Source organism: Hyaena hyaena, unplaced genomic scaffold (assembly GCF_003009895.1).
Source record: "Hyaena hyaena isolate Hyena2069 unplaced genomic scaffold, ASM300989v1 scaffold_259, whole genome shotgun sequence".
NCBI lineage: Eukaryota > Metazoa > Chordata > Mammalia > Carnivora > Hyaenidae > Hyaena > Hyaena hyaena.
This window is the reverse complement of record NW_024080886.1, coordinates 1,046,992-1,066,070: the sequence shown is the minus strand read 5'-3', so window position 1 is coordinate 1,066,070 and position 19,079 is coordinate 1,046,992. Positions and strand designations below refer to the sequence as shown.

At 57.0% G+C, this 19,079-nt stretch overlaps 1 long non-coding RNA gene across 1 annotated transcript; it reads right to left on the bottom strand.

Annotated features, from left to right (window-relative positions):
* Nucleotides 1–3,697: 3,697 nt before the first annotated feature.
* Nucleotides 3,698–17,367, bottom strand: LOC120240570. Its single transcript, XR_005530657.1, has 2 exons — nucleotides 17,301–17,367; nucleotides 3,698–4,825 (listed from the first exon to the last, which is right to left on the bottom strand). It is a non-coding gene; the product is annotated as an uncharacterized LOC120240570 (long non-coding RNA).
* Nucleotides 17,368–19,079: the final 1,712 nt, after the last annotated feature.

Sequence of the window (19,079 nt, the reverse complement as noted above, 5' to 3'; positions counted from 1 at the left end):
CCAGAATTACATCTCTCGTGTATAAAGTCATGGAAATTCTTTGGAATGTAATTGTGTCAGGGACAAATAGCTATGCAGACAGAACTGTAAAGGGATCGACACATATTGTGCGGAATATGTTTTGTGATTTCTTTGCATCATGAGCTTGGCTCTCTCTCCAGGGGAATATGATTCCCTCAATGAAACTGGGAACACAGACTTCTTACAACCAACTTGTTCTCTTCTTTTGGATTTATTCCTTGGTGGAAATAAAAATACACTCCCAAGTAGTCTGCAGAATGATTTAGACTAAGCTAACTCATTCATTCATGGGTGTGTGTTATTTAATGAGTACTCATTACCACCAGGTATTGAAGTAGGTCTGAATACACATGGATATAAACATTTGATTTCAGAAAGTTATGGATGGATAGGTAGATGGATGGATGGGTGCGTAGGTGTGTTGGTGGATGGTTAGATGGTTGGCTGGCTGTCTGGCTGGATAAATAGGTGGATAGATGGATAAGTGGATTGGTGGGTGGATGGATAAATGGATGGAAGGAAGGAAGGAAGGAAGGAAGGAAGGAAGGAAGGAAGGAAGGAAGAGAGTAGGGAGGGAGGGAGGGAGGGAGGGAGGGAGGGAGGAAGGAAGGAAGGAAGGAAGGAAGGAAGGAAGGAAGGAAGGAAGGAAAGGTGGATGTGTGGATGGGTGGATNAGGAAGGAAGGAAGGAAGGAAGGAAGGAAGGAAGGAAGGAAGGAAGGAAAGGTAGATGTGTGGATGGGTGGGTGGATGGATGGGTGGATGGACGGACGGATGGACGGACGGATGGACGGACGGATGGATGGACGGACGGATGGATGGACGGATGGATGGACGGATGGATGGGTGGATGGATGGGTGGATGGATGGATGGATGGATGGACGGATGGGTGGCTAGATGGATGGGTAAAGGGATGAGTGAGTGGATATATGGATGGGTGGAGGGATGGATAGGTGGATGGATGATGGCTGGATGAATTCATGGGTGGATGGATTGGTGGTTAAATGAATAAATGATTGGATGAAATGAATGAATGGATAGTTAGGTAAGTAGATGAGTGGGTGGATAGATGAAAGATTCTCAACTTCCTGGCTTGCTGCCAATCCCTTCCATCCTTCAGGGTGTTTGCTGGCATCATGAAGAGGTTATGAGTAGGCATGCTGTTGCAGGAGACCCGGGTACCAGCTACCTTATCTTGGGCATATAATTCAGCCGCTGCCCTCCTCTGTCGTTAGGGTGTGCAAGTGAAGACATCCACTGTGCGTCTCTCACAGGATTGCCCTGGAGACTTTTTCAGAAAACTGGGGTGCAGGTGGCATCGTGAGAGTTCAGTGCATGATTACAGAATGGAGCTAGTGATCATTAAATGTGTCCCCTCAAATGTACTCGAGAGCAATGCTCAAGTCTGACAACAGTCATTTTTGAACGAAAACTCTGCAAATTCACTTAGAGTTTTAAACTCAACGATGCTAATTTAAATGTAAATCTTGTCTGATAAGAGACACGGGAGCCCACAGTTATCTGGAACAGTAGGACATGCCACAGGCACATCCATCAACGCGGGGAAGATGGATCACCCTGTGCAAAACACAAGAACAATGAGCATTTCCCGCTCAGACTGAGGAACAAAACCAGCTAAAATGCAAGTGAGGGGCATCTGGGAGGCTCAGGTCATAAAGTGCTGGACTCTTGACTTGGGGTCACGCCGTCATCTCATGGTTCATGGAATCAAGCCTAGAGTGGGGTTCTTCGCGGAGTGTGGCGTCTGCTTAAGATTTTCTGTCTCTCTTTTCCTCACACCTCTGTGTTTCGAAAAGAAAGAAAGAAAGAAAGAAAGAAAGAAAGAAAGAAAGAAAGAAAGAAAGAAAGAAAGAAAGAGAGGCTGTTGTGGGGGTTAAGGCATTGGTTTTGAACTTGGACACACAGGCGTTTGCATTACGCATTATGCTTGTGCCAACCCGGGCCAAACAGCTTGCATTCATCAGCTCCCCGATCTATAAAGGATCAAGAACATCACTCCCTCCCTCGCAGGGGTGAGAAGGATTAAATAAGGTTATGACCATCCTGGCAGCACTGACTATTACAGTGTGTTGATGATATATTTTTTATTTACCTTTGTGTTATAACAGAGCCTGTGCTGAGTGAAAACGCTTACATCAGATTAATGCTTTGCTTTACTCTCTTAGAATCGATTCCAGAAAGTGGATCATTTCACCTTGTCATTTATAAAGAGAGGAACGTGTTAGCGTGTTTTCTCTTAGCTTTTCGGCAGAACACTAAGCTTTTACAAGACAAGACAGAGAGAGAGAGAGAGAGAGAAATCTACATTGCCCACTCAGATTTCTAGATAAGATCTAAGATCCTTTCTTTTTTTTTTTTTTTTTTAAATAAGGTTGCAAAGAGGAGTGTAAGTTCTTATCTTGTTACGGAGCATGAACGTGACTTAATTAGACAATCATGCCCTCGTAATTCAACAAGCCTCTCACATAAGGTCACAAACGTCTACTTTTTCTGACTCTGTTCCTTGCTGACCTGAAAATGTTCAGAGTGATGGTAACTGGCATGTATGAGGAACTCATATAGCCGTTAAAGACATTCTCCATCTATTAACGGACTTAGCCCTTTGGCCGTATACAGTAGGCATCATATTACTATTATCTTTGTGTTCTCAATCAGGCTCCCCAAGGGTGCCCCAGTGATGAGATGCCCAAAGCTGCATTTATTTTTTTAAATTTTTTTATGTTTTATTTATTTCTGAGAGAGAGAGACAGCGTGAGCAGGGGAGGGTCAGAGAGAGAGGGAGACACAGAATCTGAAGCAGCTCCAGGCTCTGAGCTGTCAGCACAGAGCCCGATGCAGGGGCTCGAACCCACGAACCGTGAGATCATGACCTGAGCCGAAGTCGGACGCTTAACCGACTGAGCCACCCAGGCGCCCCTCAAAGCTGGGTTTAAACCGGTGAAGAGTGGCGGCGCCTGGGCGGCTCAGTCAGTTGAGCATCTGACTCTTGACTTGAGCTCAGGTCGTGACCTGATGGATTGTGAGTTCGAGCCCCTGCATCGGGCTCTGTGCTGACCGTAGGGAGCCTGCTTGGGATTCTTTCCCTCCGTCTGTCGCTGCCCCTCCCCTGCTCATGTGCTCTCTCTGCCTTTCAAAGCATAAATAAACATTAAAAAGTTGAATAATAGATACAAGTGTACTTGTTATGTGTGCCTTTCCAGCTCTATGAATTAGTGCTTCCGTCCTGTTCTGGGCTGAGCTGAGAGCCCGGTCTGTCCCCCGACAGGGGCCTCTCGGAAATCAGGCACACAGCTAAGGAAAGCTGAGGACACTTGCCCCGGGGCATCGGGCAGGTCGGGGCGGGGCGGGGAGGGACGTCCTGAATCCCCCTGAGGCGTGGGGAGCCGAGGCCTCGTTCAGGAAGGCGACCTCAGAACACCTCTGGTGGTACCATCGTGATCAAGTTTCTGTCTTTGCTTTTTTCCGTGTTGTTGCCGTTTTCCTGGAGCATCTGAGAGGCGTCTCCCTCTGCGAAACACGGAGACGGACATGTGAGGCACCTTCCTGCCCTGGCCCGTCTACAGGGACGCGGAATTCTCCGTGCCTGCGAAGTGCTCTGGAGCCAAGAGCACAGTAGTCAGGGTTCACAACGACACAAAGATCGGAACGTACGCCGTGCGGTTTCAAAAATATTTTATTTTCTGGAATAGCCATAATGTCTGAGCTTTGTCTTTACGGCCTCTCTCCACGCGAGGAGGCGGAAGCTATAACAAAACAACACGGAAGGCGCCGTACGGACATCACACCTGCGGAAGAGAAGGATGCTCGCGAGGAAGGAGAGCGTGGCTGCTCACCGGGCGCGTACGGACGGGGCGGGCGGGCGGGTGTGGCCGGGTGGCTCGAGGCCGCGGACATTCCTGGAGACGCGCACGCCCCACCCGGCGGGGCCCACCTGGATTTTCCTTTGAACAAAGCGGAGGGAAGACAGCTGTCCTTCGCGGTGGCCGGCCGAGGCAGGGCCGCTTGCCCGCGGGGCGCCCCCACGAAAGCGCCTGGCGCGTGGCGTCGGGTCCCAATGAGCTACTGCTAGACGCGCGTCTGGAATTCGGCGGAGCTGTCGCATTGCATGTGCGAAGTCTAGTCTGCACCTCAGAGGGCGGCTGTGCCTTCCGGGGCTCAGCACACACGAGGGGACCGGACAGCGCTGGGCGTGCTTCCCGTGCCTTCCACGGCTGCACTGCTTCTGAGATTACGTGGCCCAGGCCCCCGTGGCAACTACCTCAACGATGGTTTAAGCTGGAGGGGACTGTCCCCTGAACTTGTCTGGCCTTGGGGGACAGGACAAACCCTTCCGACGGGCGTCGGGACCCCTGTCAGGTGAGACTCTGCACAAGGGGAAGGCTGATGAGAACTTCACAACAGAAGGGGCCGGGCGGGCGGGCGGGGTGGCTGGCTGGGAACACAAGTGGGTATGGAGGGGGCAGACGGCAGCGTGGCCCCGAGGAGGCAGTGCCTGTGAGTCCTGGCCGCCTGGGAATGGCTTGGCATCATGAGTGACAGGGCAATGGCTCTAACCCCCTGGGTGCCCACCCCACCCTTCACCCCCACAGTGTGGCTGGGAGGCCACGCTGCTCCGCAGTCTCCAGAAAAGGGCCGCGCACTGAGCTGCCGGGATCCGCCGCCCCTTCACATTGGAGTCCTGGGCCGCCGGGGGTGGCCCGCGATGGAGATGTCGTCACAACCTCCGTAGCACAGCTGAACAGAGACTCCGTGTCCACCAGCTCTCTCCGCACCCTCAGGGGCCCTACTAGGTAGAAAGACAAGGGAAAGAAAACACAAGTGTGCGGTGAGTGGAGAAAATCTAAATGTCTTCAATGCTGCTGAGAGGTCACTCCACCCAGCATCCTTATCTTCGTTCCTAACACGAGTCAGAGAAACTGGACACACGGCTAATTCCAGGACTGGGGCTTGGAAGACACAGGATGTGCCTGGATCATCTCATCACCTTGAAGAGTTAGAAGATGCTCAAAACCCAAAATGTTTGGGGGCCGGGTCAAAGGGAAGTCAGGCTGAAAGATCCCAATGGCCAACATTGGCACATTTGGAGAACGAAGATGAAACGCCATTGGGTTGTAACCCAAAATATAAAATAAATATCCACACGAGTCCATACAGATGTAAGTACATGATTGAATATATCAATAAATGAGACAGAGGAGACAAATGTCCCCGTGCAAAGGAATTCCAAATACCTCAGGTAGTGACTTTACCCACAAGAAGGTCCAAGTTAAATTCCTATTCCGTGTGAGCTGACTCACATTGGTAAAATGCACTGAGAAGAGCATTTACCTCCCTGGGCTCCCTCTCGAAAACCAACCACCCCTGTCTGTCCACGGTCAAAACATCAGGCAAGTTCCCGCAGAAAGCATCCTACAAAATGCCTGACCAGTCCTCCTCAAAGCTCTGAAGGTCATCAACAGCAAGGACTCTGAGACATTCCTTGAGAAACGTCACAGCCAAGAGGACCTGAAGACATGACGAGTAACGAAATCTGGCGCCCTGGATGGGACCGTGGGCTGGTTCAAGAGCATTAGGGGAACACGAATCACATCCAAATACAGTCTGAATTCACCTTGATGAACAAGACAAGAGAGGGCTGGACACGTGCCTTCAGAAGTAAAATTTTCCATTCATGGATTATTCCTATTCTGCGTAGGGCCAAGCCAAGTGGAACCATGATCTGGCCATCTGGGATGTCTGAAGCTTTAGGAGACATTCGGTGCAGCATAGTGGGGTACTCGAGGTCTCTGCTATGCTCAGACCACCCTTCCCCGCGAACAAACCCAACTATCCACCGAAGAAGCAGATCCTTTGGTTGTGTGTCAACACGCTCAGGTTGTATGGGCACGTCCCCCAGCCAGGGTTCCATTTGGCCAACACGCCACATTTCGGAAACAGCCAGGAGGTTGATAAGTCTCTCTGAGGGCACTTGGCCGGGCAAGCGTCTGCCCCTAATCTCACCCCCACTGAGAACCAACCCATCCACCCTTGGCAGAAAGCTTTTCCCCAGTAGGATGCTCTGAATCTCGGGGACCAAGCCGGAAGCAGAGGCTAGACCTCATCTGTGAGGGCTTCGGAGTACAAAGTATGCCACAGAGCTTCCTGTCCTGGAGCAGGGACCTGCACACTCACCCCGTGTACCTGGAATGCGCTCCGGAGGACCGTTCTCCGCCCTTCAGAGCTCAGCCAAGGGTTAGGACCCCTGAGATAGCTCCCTGCCACTTCCCGCCTCGATCCTACTTGGGCTCCCCCTGCGAGCTTCTGCGGCTCAGAGACTGAGCGGTCTGCCCGCCAGGTGTTGCCTGGCACCCTGCCCAGACTTCCGTTACAGCACGGATCACAATGTGCCACCGTTACCAAATAACCTTGCCGTCTCCCCAGCCGGGGATGGACACTCACACAGGGTGAGCCACATCTGGAAAATACTGCAGCGCCTGGCGTCTGGAAGGAGCACAGGAAAGGTGGGTAACGGGTTGCTATGGCTGGGATTGCATTCCCCTCGAAAATTCCGAACCCCCCAGGACCTCAGACTCCCAGCCTCAGCCCTGCCTGGACCTCAGACTCCCAGCCTCAGCCCTGCCTGGACCTCAGACTCCCAGCCTCAGCCCTGCCTGGATCTCAGACTCCCAGCCTCAGCCCTGCCTGGACCTCAGACTCCCAGCCTCAGCCCTGCCTGGACCTCAGACTCCCAGCCTCAGCCCTTCCTGGACCTCAGACTCCCAGCCTCAGCCCTTCCTGGACCTCAGACTCCCAGCCTCAGCCCTGCCTGGACCTCAGACCCCCAGCCTCGGCCCTGCCTGGACCTCAGACTCCCAGCCTCGGCCCTGCTTGGACCTCAGACTCCCAGCCTCGGCCCTTCCTGGATCTCAGACTCCCAGCTTCATCCCTGCCTGGACGTCAGACCCCCAGCCTCCAGGACTTGGAGTAACGAATGTTGTTTAAGCCACCTGCTCTGTGGTACCTTAATTACGGCAGCTCAAGCAGACTCCTACAATGAGTGAATCAAACAGCACAAAAATCAAAATTGCAGCCATGCTATCCAAGATGGTAGCCACTGGCCATGAGACCATGGTGTTTCAATCAAGTAAAAATCAACACAGTTAAAAACCCAGGCCCATGAGGGTGCCTGGGTGGCCCCATAGGTTAAGTGTCCAACTCTTGATTCGCACTCAGGTCAATGCGGTTTCTGAGTTCAAGCCCCGCGTTGTACTCTGCACTGATGGCGTGAAACCTGCTTGGGATTCTCTCTCTCTGACCCTCCACCATTTTGCTCTCTCTCTCTCTCAAAGTAAATAAACATAAAAATAAATACATGAATAAATAAATAAATACCCAGGCCCTCAGCGAATGCGGCCACATCCAAGGCCCAGTGGCCCCAGGTGGCTGGTGGCTCCCATATTGCACAGACCAGGTCTAGACTTTTCTCCCTGCTCGCCCGTGCTGTTCTGGGTTGGGGTCCCCTTCTCTGTCTCTGAACAAAGCATTGCTTGTGTCCTCCGCCCGTGTGAACATGTCTTCCCTTCTCTGATGTCCTCAGATGGAGGCCTTGGATGGTGCCGCCATCTTGAAAAGATGTTTACCTTGTTCTTGCTGGGGTTATGTAATTGGCTACACATTGTTCTCCACGGGTGGAGGGAAGACCCCACTCGTGAAGTCCCATCCACGTGCAGGCCACCACTCACAGCTCACCACACCCCCAAGGGCACTTCAACCTTTGCCCCTTGGGCTCTGGGAAGGCGGGACAAAGAGAAAGGTATTCATTTCAACAGCCCAAGGAATCCCAACGAGTAGCCAGGTCTGGTCATTAGTGTAGTAAACACTTTATAGTGAAGTGTAGTAAAGACACTTTATTCTATTTTTTTTTTTCTTTCTCATTTTCCCCCTTTTCATGTGACTGTCTAGTTTCCTGGAACCTTTTCTGGTCAAAGGCTGACTTTGACGACACATTACGATTTGGGATCCGCCACTTTGCCGGAAACATCGTCGTTACAGGAGATAGAAGTCCTCACGACAAAGTGTTACGAATAGTCACCGTGGCTGTTGGGGAGGAGGGCAGCAGGCCCGAGAGGGGGTGCATTTCAGGCCGAGGGTCGTGCTCAGCTGGGCTGGAGTCCTGCCTGGGCCAGTGATTAGCTGTGTAGCTGCAGGCAGGTTGCAAGACTTCTCTGGGCATCACTTTCCACGTGAGAAAGAGAGACTCTGGGTGTTACAATGATGCGGTTGGGTGAAAAATGGCCGCCGCAGGTAGGAGGTCCTACTTCCTAGAACGTGTGGATGTGGCCTTGTGTGGAGAATGGGACGCAGCCGATGTGAGACCCAAGCCCAGGCTCTGTCGCGGCCGGTCCCCGCCTCCCCGCGGGAGAGCGGAACGGAAGGGCAACCAAAACCACCGCATCTGGTTCGTGCCTCTTTTTTCTGACTCAGCTGTGCTCTCGCTTTGTCTCAACTGCACCGGCTCAGAATTGGAGCAACCTTTCAAACTGGGGCAAAATCCTCCTCCTGAGAACACCTGCGTTGCATGCGGGCGGGTGGGGGCGGGGGGCCGTCTACGTCCGTGTGGATGCCAGCGTGGAAGTCCCGGCCACAGCGGTAACAAGACACGGTTTCTGATTTCCCCAGACCTTGAAGCAGGTGGCCCTGCTTCCGAATTTCCGGTTCTACCATCTCCTCCACACTGATGTGATTCGTTAGTTCCCCGATGTATTTATTCAATAAAATATCCCAAAGCATTTTTGCATACGGACCCTCAGTTCTCAGATAACTACCCAAGAAGACAGTATAAAAATGTTTAAAAGGATACCCGTCCCTTTGGCTTACACGTGAGTTTTATTTTCTCTTTGTCCAAATGTGCAAACACCGGGGGCCGTATAGACACAAAAAATCCGCCGGGGTGAAAATGATCCATTTTCCTGCAGAGGATGAAGTTTCGTTAACGGCTGAGCATCACAGGTCTTACTCTGGGAGCCCGCTAAACCGCTAGCCGAAAATAAAACGCGGGAAATGTCCAATGGGACGTACAGAGGCCATCATTCTGGGATCCGAGCAATGACTAAACACACATCCCACATGATTTCTAGGTTAGTATCCGGACCTCCCTCGTTTTTTTGTTTGTTTTTTTTTTCCTTTTTTCCGCCGAACAGACACGCGGTTGGCTGGAAAATAGCTTGAGTGAACTTCTCTGCGCTGTGGATGCCGCCAGGAGTGGGGAAATGTAGGCTCCAAAACAGGTCACCCAGCTCCGAGAGAAATCAGATTCTCTTTATAGCACGCTGGACTAAATAAAACCCTCGGTGCTGAACGACACGGCCTGGGGGACTTTTTTTCTTCCAGGAGAAGAATAATTATTTCCTAAATATAATTCCTTTGGTATCAGACAGCCCCTCCCCGTGGCTCTGCACCCTAGAAACACAAAGAAATGACAAAGAAGAAGAAAAAAAAGACCCAGACGGAGGAAACCCTCATACTGTCGATTCGTCTCTTCCACAAGGAGAGTTTAGCTTCCCGGGGGCATTAGGATCCGGAGCTTTTGTCAACCTGCCTGAAGGAAAAGCAGAAAATGGAAAGAAAGTAAATAAAACAGAAGGAAGGGGTCTAATGACGGCCAGCTCTGCAACAGGGTGAGACGTATGTTCGTACAAGTCACGGCGCTATGCAAATCCGCAACAAAACCCAAAGAGTTTACAGGGACACATAATTAACATCCCAACACCCAAGAATTTTGTCACTGGCCTATGCAGAAGGGAAATAGCAATGTCAGCAAGGAGCACAGATCTCTGAGCCCTCGGTGCGTGAGGGGAATGAGCGTGGCCGCGAACCCAGATACGTTTGTTTGTGTGGTTGGACACCCGTTTGAGCGTGAACCTGTGAAGGGGAAGGGGGGGCTCCAGAATCCACAGGAGTCGCAATAACAGGTGTGCTGTGTGCGTGTGTGTGGTTTGCTCAGTTCTGCTGGGGTAGCCGTGGGGTCCGTGCACTGTTTTATTCGAGGATGAGCCGCACACAACGAATGCAAACCCTTCACCGTGCTCGCCGCGTCTTCCCTGACTTTGGAGGCACAAACTCGTGTGTTGGATTGTTGTAATGCTGCTCCCGACAAGAAAAGTCTACACCGCACACTGTGTTGGCAGCATCTGCTTTGGGAAGGATTCATTGCCTTGCTTCTACGTGTCTTATTCTACATCTCACGTCACCCCGTGTCTTCCCTTCCCTTCCCATCCAATCCCATCGAATCTCCTGCCATCTTATTCACCTGACCGTCTTGTTTTTTCTTCTTGTTATGTTGTCCTTGGGGTTTTTGCTGACAGCTGGTGACGGCTCACTTCCCTATTGACCCCACCCCGGAGAGACTCGTCCTGGGGTAAACGATGAGATATCAGGGAACGAAGCCATTCAGCCGACACGGAGCTTGTATTCGCGGCTCCCAAACATGGCGATCACGCAGCGAGGAACAGGCGCTGTGAGCGGCCATCGTGGCTTGGCGGAGGTGAAGGATGGGCTTCCCATCGACTGACGGTGTCCGTCTGCTTCGTCTGGTGGCGCTCCACGCTGGTCCTGGGTGGCGGCGTACCTGCGGCCCCCGTGACGGCTGCTGTGAACACCACCCCCCCACGGGCGCCACACAGGCGAACGCAGGCGGGATGCAGGGTTTAGTGTGGCCACGCGGTGGGCGAGGCGCGATGACTTGGAAACAGCCACTCGGGACTGGTCTGGGGGGGCCGACGGTTCAGCCACGCAGAGGAAATCCTCCCAGCGCATCCCCGGGGCTGCGTCAGAACCGCGGGAAAGCACGTTAGCCCACAGGCGGTGCTCGGTCAGCGCACGGTCCTGGCTCCCAGGCCCTGAACGCCCGACTTGGGAAAGAGAACGCGTGAATGGGGAATTTGGAGAATTGAGAAAACAAGAGACGCCACACACAAATGTGTTTGACCTTTCCCTCCGGGGCCGCCCACGGATTCAAAGGACGGCTTCCTGGTATTTTTGGAACGCTTCTGGAATGGCCTCCAAGCCCCGTCTAGCCCTTACGCTCACACTATTTTGGGCTCAAAGCCGCATTTATCAAATTGGCTTCCCGAGTCCCTCCCGTCCCCGACTTGGCTGCGAAGGAGGCTCACTCAGGCTTTTCCGGAGCTCCTGGCCTCCGCCCGGCGCGTGGGGACTCCGAGCCCGGCTGGGGTGGCGAGGTGCAGAGCGGGGTGGCACGGCCAGGGACCCAGGCCCAGGCGAGTGCCCGGCGGGGCCAGACGGCCCGTCTCCCTACGAGGGTGCACGGGGTCAGAGGGGCACTGCCTCGAGCCACCCGGCCGCATCCTTACCCGCTGGGCGTAGCTAGACAGGAATATGTCTTTTGACAACGGAACGACCGAGGAGGCACTCAGGGCGTCTTCCTCCCCGGATGCGCCATTCGGTCTTGAGCTCCTGCAGTTTACCTGCCTGCCTGCTCCACAGCCCATCGCAGGTGGGAGCCGCTCGCACCTTCTGATCCACGCCAGGCGCGCGGCTCAGCGTGGGAGACTGCGGCCGGCTGTGCTGTCTGCACCTCCGAGTCCGCACGAGCTCTCTGCAGCCTCTAGAACCATCTTCAATGCAGCCACTTCCCGGAGGACGTCCGTGGGGTGGGGTGGGCTCGCCCCCCCCCCCGGGAAACAGCCCGGTCCCGGCTCCGCTGGCCGCCCAGAGCTCTCCAACCGCTGCTGGAGCCAGTTTGCTGGTTTCCCCCTTTAAACCGAAAGGGGGTTTGGAAGCATGTCCCTCCCTCCCTCCCTCCCCCCCCCCAGCCTCACTTGTCGCTAATTTTACGATGTTCGCTCGCGTCAAAGCGTCCGGTTCATCGGGGAGGGGCCGTTGAGATGTGGGGACTCGCGCTTCAGACGCAGGGACCTGGGATCCAGGGTCTCTTCCGAGCCCCCGGCCGCCTGTGTAATTATAATCTTCAGGGAGTTGGCTCGTGTCGGATGCATAATCCGCCTCTTTGCAGCGGCTCTGGGCCCCCCTCGCTCTGGGCTCTGGGGGCTCTGAGGCTTCTCAACCTCACGTTTCTTTTTATTTTATTTTATTTATTTCTAGGAGAGAGAGAGGCAGCGTGAGCAGGGGAGGGTCAGAGAGAGAGGGAGTCACAGACTGAAACAGGCTCCAGGCTCCGAGCTGGCAGTCAGCACAGAGCCCGACGCGGGGCTCGAACCCACGAACCGCGAGATCATGACCTGAGTGAAAGTCGGACGCTTAACCGACTAAGTCACCCAGGTGCCCCTCGACCTCACGTTTCTAAACAGACCCAATTCACTTACTTCTGTTAATTATTCTTAAAAAAAAAAAAAAAAAGCTGAGGATCCCAGGAGCCCCTCGTTGCCCCATTTGGGGACCTTCCGGAGACTCATGAAAGGGTTTCGGCGCAGATTTGTCAAACTGTACAGGACGCAACGTCCAAGCCACTCAGGGCTCGCAAGCGCATTCTCGGGTTCAAATATGAGCGTGTTGTACGAATGACGGTACGTATGACCTAGGTACAAAGCACGTAAGATACACGAGACATAATGCATGTCACAATGTTGTTCCAAAATTAACAACTTCCAGGGGCGCCCGGGGGGCTCAGTCGTTTGAGCATCCGACTTCGGCTCAGGTCACGATCTCACGGTTCGTGGGTTCGGGCCCCGCGTCGGGCTCTGTGCTGAGAGCTTGGAGCCTGGAGCTGCTTTGGATTCTGTGTCTCCCTCTCTCTCTGACCCTCCCCTGCTCACGCTGTCTCTCTCTCTCTCTCTCTCTCTCAGAAATAAATAAAACATTTAAAAAAACCAAAATTAACGATTTCCTTGCTCCGGGGTCAAAGGCGACGGCTTCCCGGATCCGGGCCCACTCTCGAATCCGGTCTTCCCCTCTGCATGCTGGTTTTCCAGATTAATGAAGACGTAGAACCAGAGCTGGCTCGTTTTTGTTGTTTTTTCAACGGAAAGGAGAGTATGTGCACGCTCTCCTAGAAATATGTAGTGAGCAGCTGCTTTGCGATGCAGACAGAAGAAAATCAAAAGGGAAATGATATGCCTCGACCCGAAGCAGCAGCTGGAAATACATAGAGAATTTAAAACTTTGGGGAATGGAAAGGCGATTGGTCTGGGATTGTATTTACACACTCACACACACACGCGCGCGTGCCCCCGAGTTAACAGCGTGCAGACACTTGCTGACGGATCTCCTTGCCATCTTGGGAAAGTTACATAACCTTCGTCTCGACGGCCCCGTTTCCCTTCTGCAGCATCGGGATAATCATCACAGGCAGAGTTCGAAGCGCGATATAAATCATATCGTTTTCACCTCCCACGGGCTCAGCCCCTCACCGTGAAATACGAGGCGTCGTCGTTATTGATAAGAAACCCCGTGATTTTTCCCTCCGCGGGGACACGCTCCGCTCGGTGCGGTCGCCCGTGGAAAATTAAGGAGGCGAGAGACAGGGCGTGGACCCTCACTCGTAGAGCCCACCGAGCTGAATGGGCCCCGATGGGCGTGACCGGACCCGGGCGCAGACGGAGGTCTCGTGGGTCAAGCTCCCAGGGTGGATGTGTCACTTCCAGTGACCGGCCTGCCCCTTCCTGCGGTGTGACCTTGGGTTTCTGTACCGGAAATGGGGGCGTTGGAAATGCCTCTTCCCAGGACAAAGGTCGAGAAGGTCACCATTGGGGAAGGTGCGTTCTTGTGATGCATTCTGCCCACAGCTTCCGGTTCCACCCTAGGCTCTTTGGGGGTCTGTGTATTTGGGGGGCCTGTGTACTGCTGGGCTATTTGGGGATCTGTGTATTTTGGGATCTGTGTATTTTGGGGGTCTGTATACTGCTGGGTTCTTTGGGGGTCTGTGCATTACTGGGCTATTTGGGGGTCTGTGTATTGCTGGGCTATTTGGGGGCCTATGTATTTTGGGGGTCTGTGTATTGCTAGGCTATTTGGGGATCTGTGTATTTGAGGGGTCTGTGAATTACTGGACTATTTGGGGGTCTGTGCATTACTGGGCTATTTGGGGGTCTGTGTATTTTGGGGGCCTGTGTATTGCTGGGCTATTTGGGGGTTTGTGTATTTGGGGGGTCTGTCTATTGCTGGCCTATTTGGGGGCCTGTGTATTTTGGGGGCCTATGTATTTTGGGGGTCTGTGTATTGCTGGGCTATTTGGGGGTCTGTGTATTTGGGAGGTCTGTCTATTGCTGGCCTATTTGGGGGCCTGTGTATTTTGGGGGCCTATGTATTTTGGGGGTCTGTGTATTTGGGGGTCTGTGCATTACTGGGCTATTTGGGGGTCTGTTTATTTGGGGGTCTGTGCATTACTTGGCTGTTTGGGGCTGTGTATTTGGGGGGTCTGTATATTGCTGGCCTATTTGGGGGTCTGTGTATTTTGGGAGTCTGTGCATTACTGGGCTATTTGGGGAGCTGTGTATTTTGGGGGTCTGTGTATTTGGGAGTCTGTGTATTGCTGGGCTATTTGGGGGTCTGTGTATTTGGGGGTCTGTGTATTTTGGGGGTCTGTGTATTGCTGGCCTATNGCTGGGCTATTTGGGGGTCTGTGTATTTGGGGGTCTGTGTATTTTGGGGGTCTGTGTATTGCTGGCCTATTTGGGGGTCTGTGTATTTGGGGGTCTGTGCATTACCGGGCTATTTGGGGGTCTGTTTATTTGGGGGTCTGTGCATTACTGGGCTATTTGGGGGGCTGTGTATTTTGGGGGTCTGTGTATTTGGGAGTCTGTGTACTGCTGGGCTATTTGGGGGTCTGCGTATTTGGGGGTCTGTGTATTGCTGGCCTATTTGGGGGGCCTGTGTATTGCTGGCCCATTTGGGGGTCTGTGTATTTGGGGGTCTGTGTATTGCTGGGCTATCTGGGGGTCTGTGTATTTGGGGGTCTGTGTATTGCTGGCCTATTTGGGGGTCTGTGTGTTACTCTCCCGGACCAGGAGCCCCCGTCCGCTGTCGACCTACGTGTGCCCCGCAAGCTCACCTCTGGAACCTACGTCTCGTCGCTTTGCAATGGACCTGTCAGCACACGTGTTAATGACAATTAAGCAGCGACCTTTAACTCGCGGCTCACACGGCCCCAGTGCATGCGGCTGGTGTCTAACTGAGGGGGACGCGTTCTCTGGGAAATTGAATAAACATCGCTCTATTGCCATCGAAACTGCGTGTGAGGAAAAGTAGCCCAGGGGAGGCAGAGCGTGCGCGCGGCAGACACATCAGCAGAAGTAAACACCACCGGCGGCTGTGCGTGGGGTTCGAATGACAAGCGGGCCCGGCCACATGGGAAAAACCCTGGATGGTGGGACTTATGTAATTTCCCACCGTTTTCATCGTAACTGTTTTCACGACCCTCCAGGACGTGCCCCGGGAGTGACCAGGGCCCCCCCACCCCCCGTCTCCGTCCCAATCTCCCCTCCCCGGAGGCTCACCCCGAGAATCACGCCCCTCACGCCGGTGCCTTCCCTCTCCCCGCTGACTGCCCGCAGTGTATGTGTTGGGTATAATTTTGGATCCTGATTCACGTGCTGTGTGTGGGATGCGGACGCGGAAAGCTCCGCTGGCCTTTCCTGCCGGGAGGGAGCCATTCCGGGGCCCCGCGTTCGGAAGTGCGCTCGCCAGGCTTTGGGGCCCGTGCCTGCCCCCTTATTTCACCCGCTACCTGGGGCACGAAGCTGCTTCAGACACACTTAAGGGAAATATCCGTGCACCGCGTTACCGAGGGGGCTGGTGTCTCGGACTTGCACCACCGGGGGTGTGTACGTGGGGCTGGTGTGTCAGACTTGCACCACCGGGGGTGTGTACGTGGGGCTGGTGTGTCGGACTTGCACCACCGGGGGTGTGTACGTGGGGCTGGTGTGTCGGACTTGCACCACCGGGGGTGTGTACGTGGGGCTGGTCTCTCGGACTTGCACCACCGGGGGTGTGTACGTGTGTGTGTGCCGCTGTGGGACACCGGGGACCTCGCGGCCTTCTACACACGCACCTGATCTCACAAGAGCATCTCTCTGCCCGGCTGCACCGACACCCTCACGAGTGCGTTTCCACGGGTGACGGGCAGGAAGGGAGGCTCTGCAAACGTTTCCTCTTTGCCTCCCACAGTGTTCCCTGTCTTGAAAATGGGCCTGCGGTATTCTTCCCGTCTCCTCTCCTCCCGCTCAGCCTGTCCCTGCATCGGGTGCTGGACACAGGCCACCGGCGTGTGGCGAGATCCGTCACCGCCTGCACACCAGTGTTAACCGCACGACACAAGAAGAAAGCAAACAGCACACTCGTCGCCAGCCTAATCGTCCCCCAGCCGCCCCAAAACACCCCTCCTGAGACAGCCTGGCCCCCTCGGCGCCCTGCGGACGAGGGGTCTGCGTTTTCCGCCGCCTTAACCCTGAAGCGGCTGGACGTGCCAGAAGGAACCGAATGGATGCGAGTGCCTTGCACAAGCGTGGTGTGCGAGCGCCCGCGGGGTTAGGGTCAGGGGTTGGGGGGCGCAGCCTGCAGAGCACACCCGGGACCCACCTCCCCCTGCCTGCCCTGATTCCCCAGGAAGACATCCCGGCGTCTGCAGGCGCATAAATTGGCAGCCTGTTCCAACGGGGTGTTTTTCCTCACACGTTCTTTTTGCAGAGCGGTGTTCAAAGGAACACTTTTTTTTTTTTTTTTTTTTATTCCTCGCTAACAAGCTATTTTTTTAAGTCACAAAGTTGCTCGGCGGCACGCCTGGCGGAGGGCAGAGCTGCACGCCGGAGCTGTCGGTGGCTGTGGTCCGGGGCAGGGGCGCGGGCACGCGAAGCCGAGCCCCCTTCCCGAGCCTCGGGGGCCCCGGGGACGCCGGCGGATGGGGGCGGGGGGCGCAGGCAGAGCGAGCGGGGCGCGCCGGCCTCCTCCGGGGCTGGTTTCGGCTGTGTTTGCCATCGCTCGTCGGGGGGGCCCCTCGGCGGCGGCGGTGCGGATGCGCCCCCCCCCCCCGCGCTGCGCTCGGCCGCGCGGGGCGGCCCGCGGGGGGGCGGGGGGCGGCCGCGCCCCGGGGTCAGGCACCGCGCGCCCCCCGCCGCGGGCCCCCGCCGGCCGCCCGCCGCGCGGCGCAGGGGTGTCCCCGGGGCCGCGGCGCCCCGCGTCCGCCGACCTGCGTGCGCCCCTCGGGGAGCCGGGGCGCAGCGCCCACCCCGGGGTCGGGGGCGCCGTCCCGCGCCCCGCGCCCCGCGCCACGCCGAAGTTGCGGCTCCCCGGCCGCGTGCACTCACCCGCTCTGCGCGCTCCGTCCCTGAAGGTCACGGCCCGGCGGCGGCGGCGGGCGCGCGGCGGGGCCCGAGGCGGGGGGCGCGCGGCCCCCATGCCCGGCGCGGCGGGGGCGCTCAGATGCCGTGGTCGCAGTCCACATCGCGGCAGATGTACCAGAGGATCACGTACAGGATGAGCAGGATGGCGAAGATGAACAGGGCCACCAGGATCGCCTTGGTCACCGGCGAGATGAGCGACTGCATGGCCCCGGCGGGGCGCGCGGGCGGGCGGGGGGCGCGCGGGGGCGCGGGGCGCGGCGCTCACGACCCCCGAGCGCGCCCGGAGCCCCGCGCCGGCCCCGCGCCGCATCCGCAGTGCTCCGAGCCGGGGGACGGGCGCCCGCGTCGGCCGCGCTGCTGGCTCACCGGGCCCGGCGGCCGCGGGGCTGGGCGGGCGGCGCGGGGGGCGCGGGCGGCGGGCGGGCGGGGGCGGCGGCCATGGGCGAGGACGCGGGCGCGGGCGGGAGGCGGAGGCGGCGCGCCCGCCAAGTCCCCGCGAACTTGGGCGGCGGCGGGCGCGCGGTGACAGGTGGAACCGGCCCCGCGGGGCGCAGCGCGCGGCCGAACGCGGGCGGCGGGGGGCGCGGGGGCGAGCGCGGGGCGGGGCTCCGACGCGCGACCCCTGCGCCCCGCGCTCGCCGGGGGGGGGGGGGGCCCTGGCGGCGTGGGAGCGTGGCCGGCGCCCGCGTCCCCGCTCGGGGGTCCCCTGCGCTCGGCTGCCCGGAGCCCCCTCCCCTGACGCCGCGGCGGGCGCGCTGCGCGGTGGTTACGGAGGAAGGGCCGGGTTGGGGAGGGGGCGCGCGGGCGCCCCGGCGCACCCCGTCCTGCCCTTTCCTGCGGAGGGGGCTGCGCGCCGACGCGGGGCGCAGGGGCAGCGGCAGCGCGGACCCCGAGGCGGGGCTTCCATACGGGGAAGGGGGCTCCGCGGTCTGGAGGAAGCACCGGAGGAGCCGGGCAGGGGTCCCGGGAAGCGCCCCCGCCCCCCCGTACACAGGTGTCCCCAAGCCTGCATCCTCGGTCATGGGGACGCGCGCAGGGAGCTCGGCCCCGCCTGCATCCCTCCGCCCCCCTCACACACACACACACACACACACACACACACACACACCCCTGCCTCCCACACTGGGCTGCATTCTGGGCTGACGCCCGGGGGCCTTGGCGCAGGGCAGTCAGTGAACTCGGGAGGCCGAGGGACCCCCAAAGGCTGCCGCGGAATTCCTGGGGACCCACCGGGCTGGGCGCGCAGGGAGCCTCGGGGTCTGGGCGCGCAGGGCCGGGAACCGTGGCCACAGCCTCGCCCCGAGACCCAGGCCCAGGCCCATTCCTGACTCCCCACGTCCCGCCGAGACGCAGGCCCAGGCCCATTCCTGTCTCCCCACGTCCCGCCGAGACCCAGGCCCAGGCCCATTCCTGACTCCCCACGTCCCGCCGCAGCGCCAGTGACCAGGGGCTGCGCCGCCGGGTTTGACCCAAGCTGCCGCCTCCACCCAGTGCGCGGCGGACAGAGCCTGCAAACATGACCCCATCGACCCCTCCCTGATGCCCTTCGAGAACGCGGGGGTCGCAGCCTCCCCTGTGTGAGCCCGGGACTCCCTAAGGTGTGCACGGTTCGTATGTGACCTTCAGAGCTTGGCTCCCAAAGGTCTGATGCAGGGAATCCGCAGCCCCTCAGACCCAGGCTCAGTGAGGTCTCCCCACGCCTGTCCTGATGTGGGGGCTGCTTTGGGCCGGGACAGAGGAGGT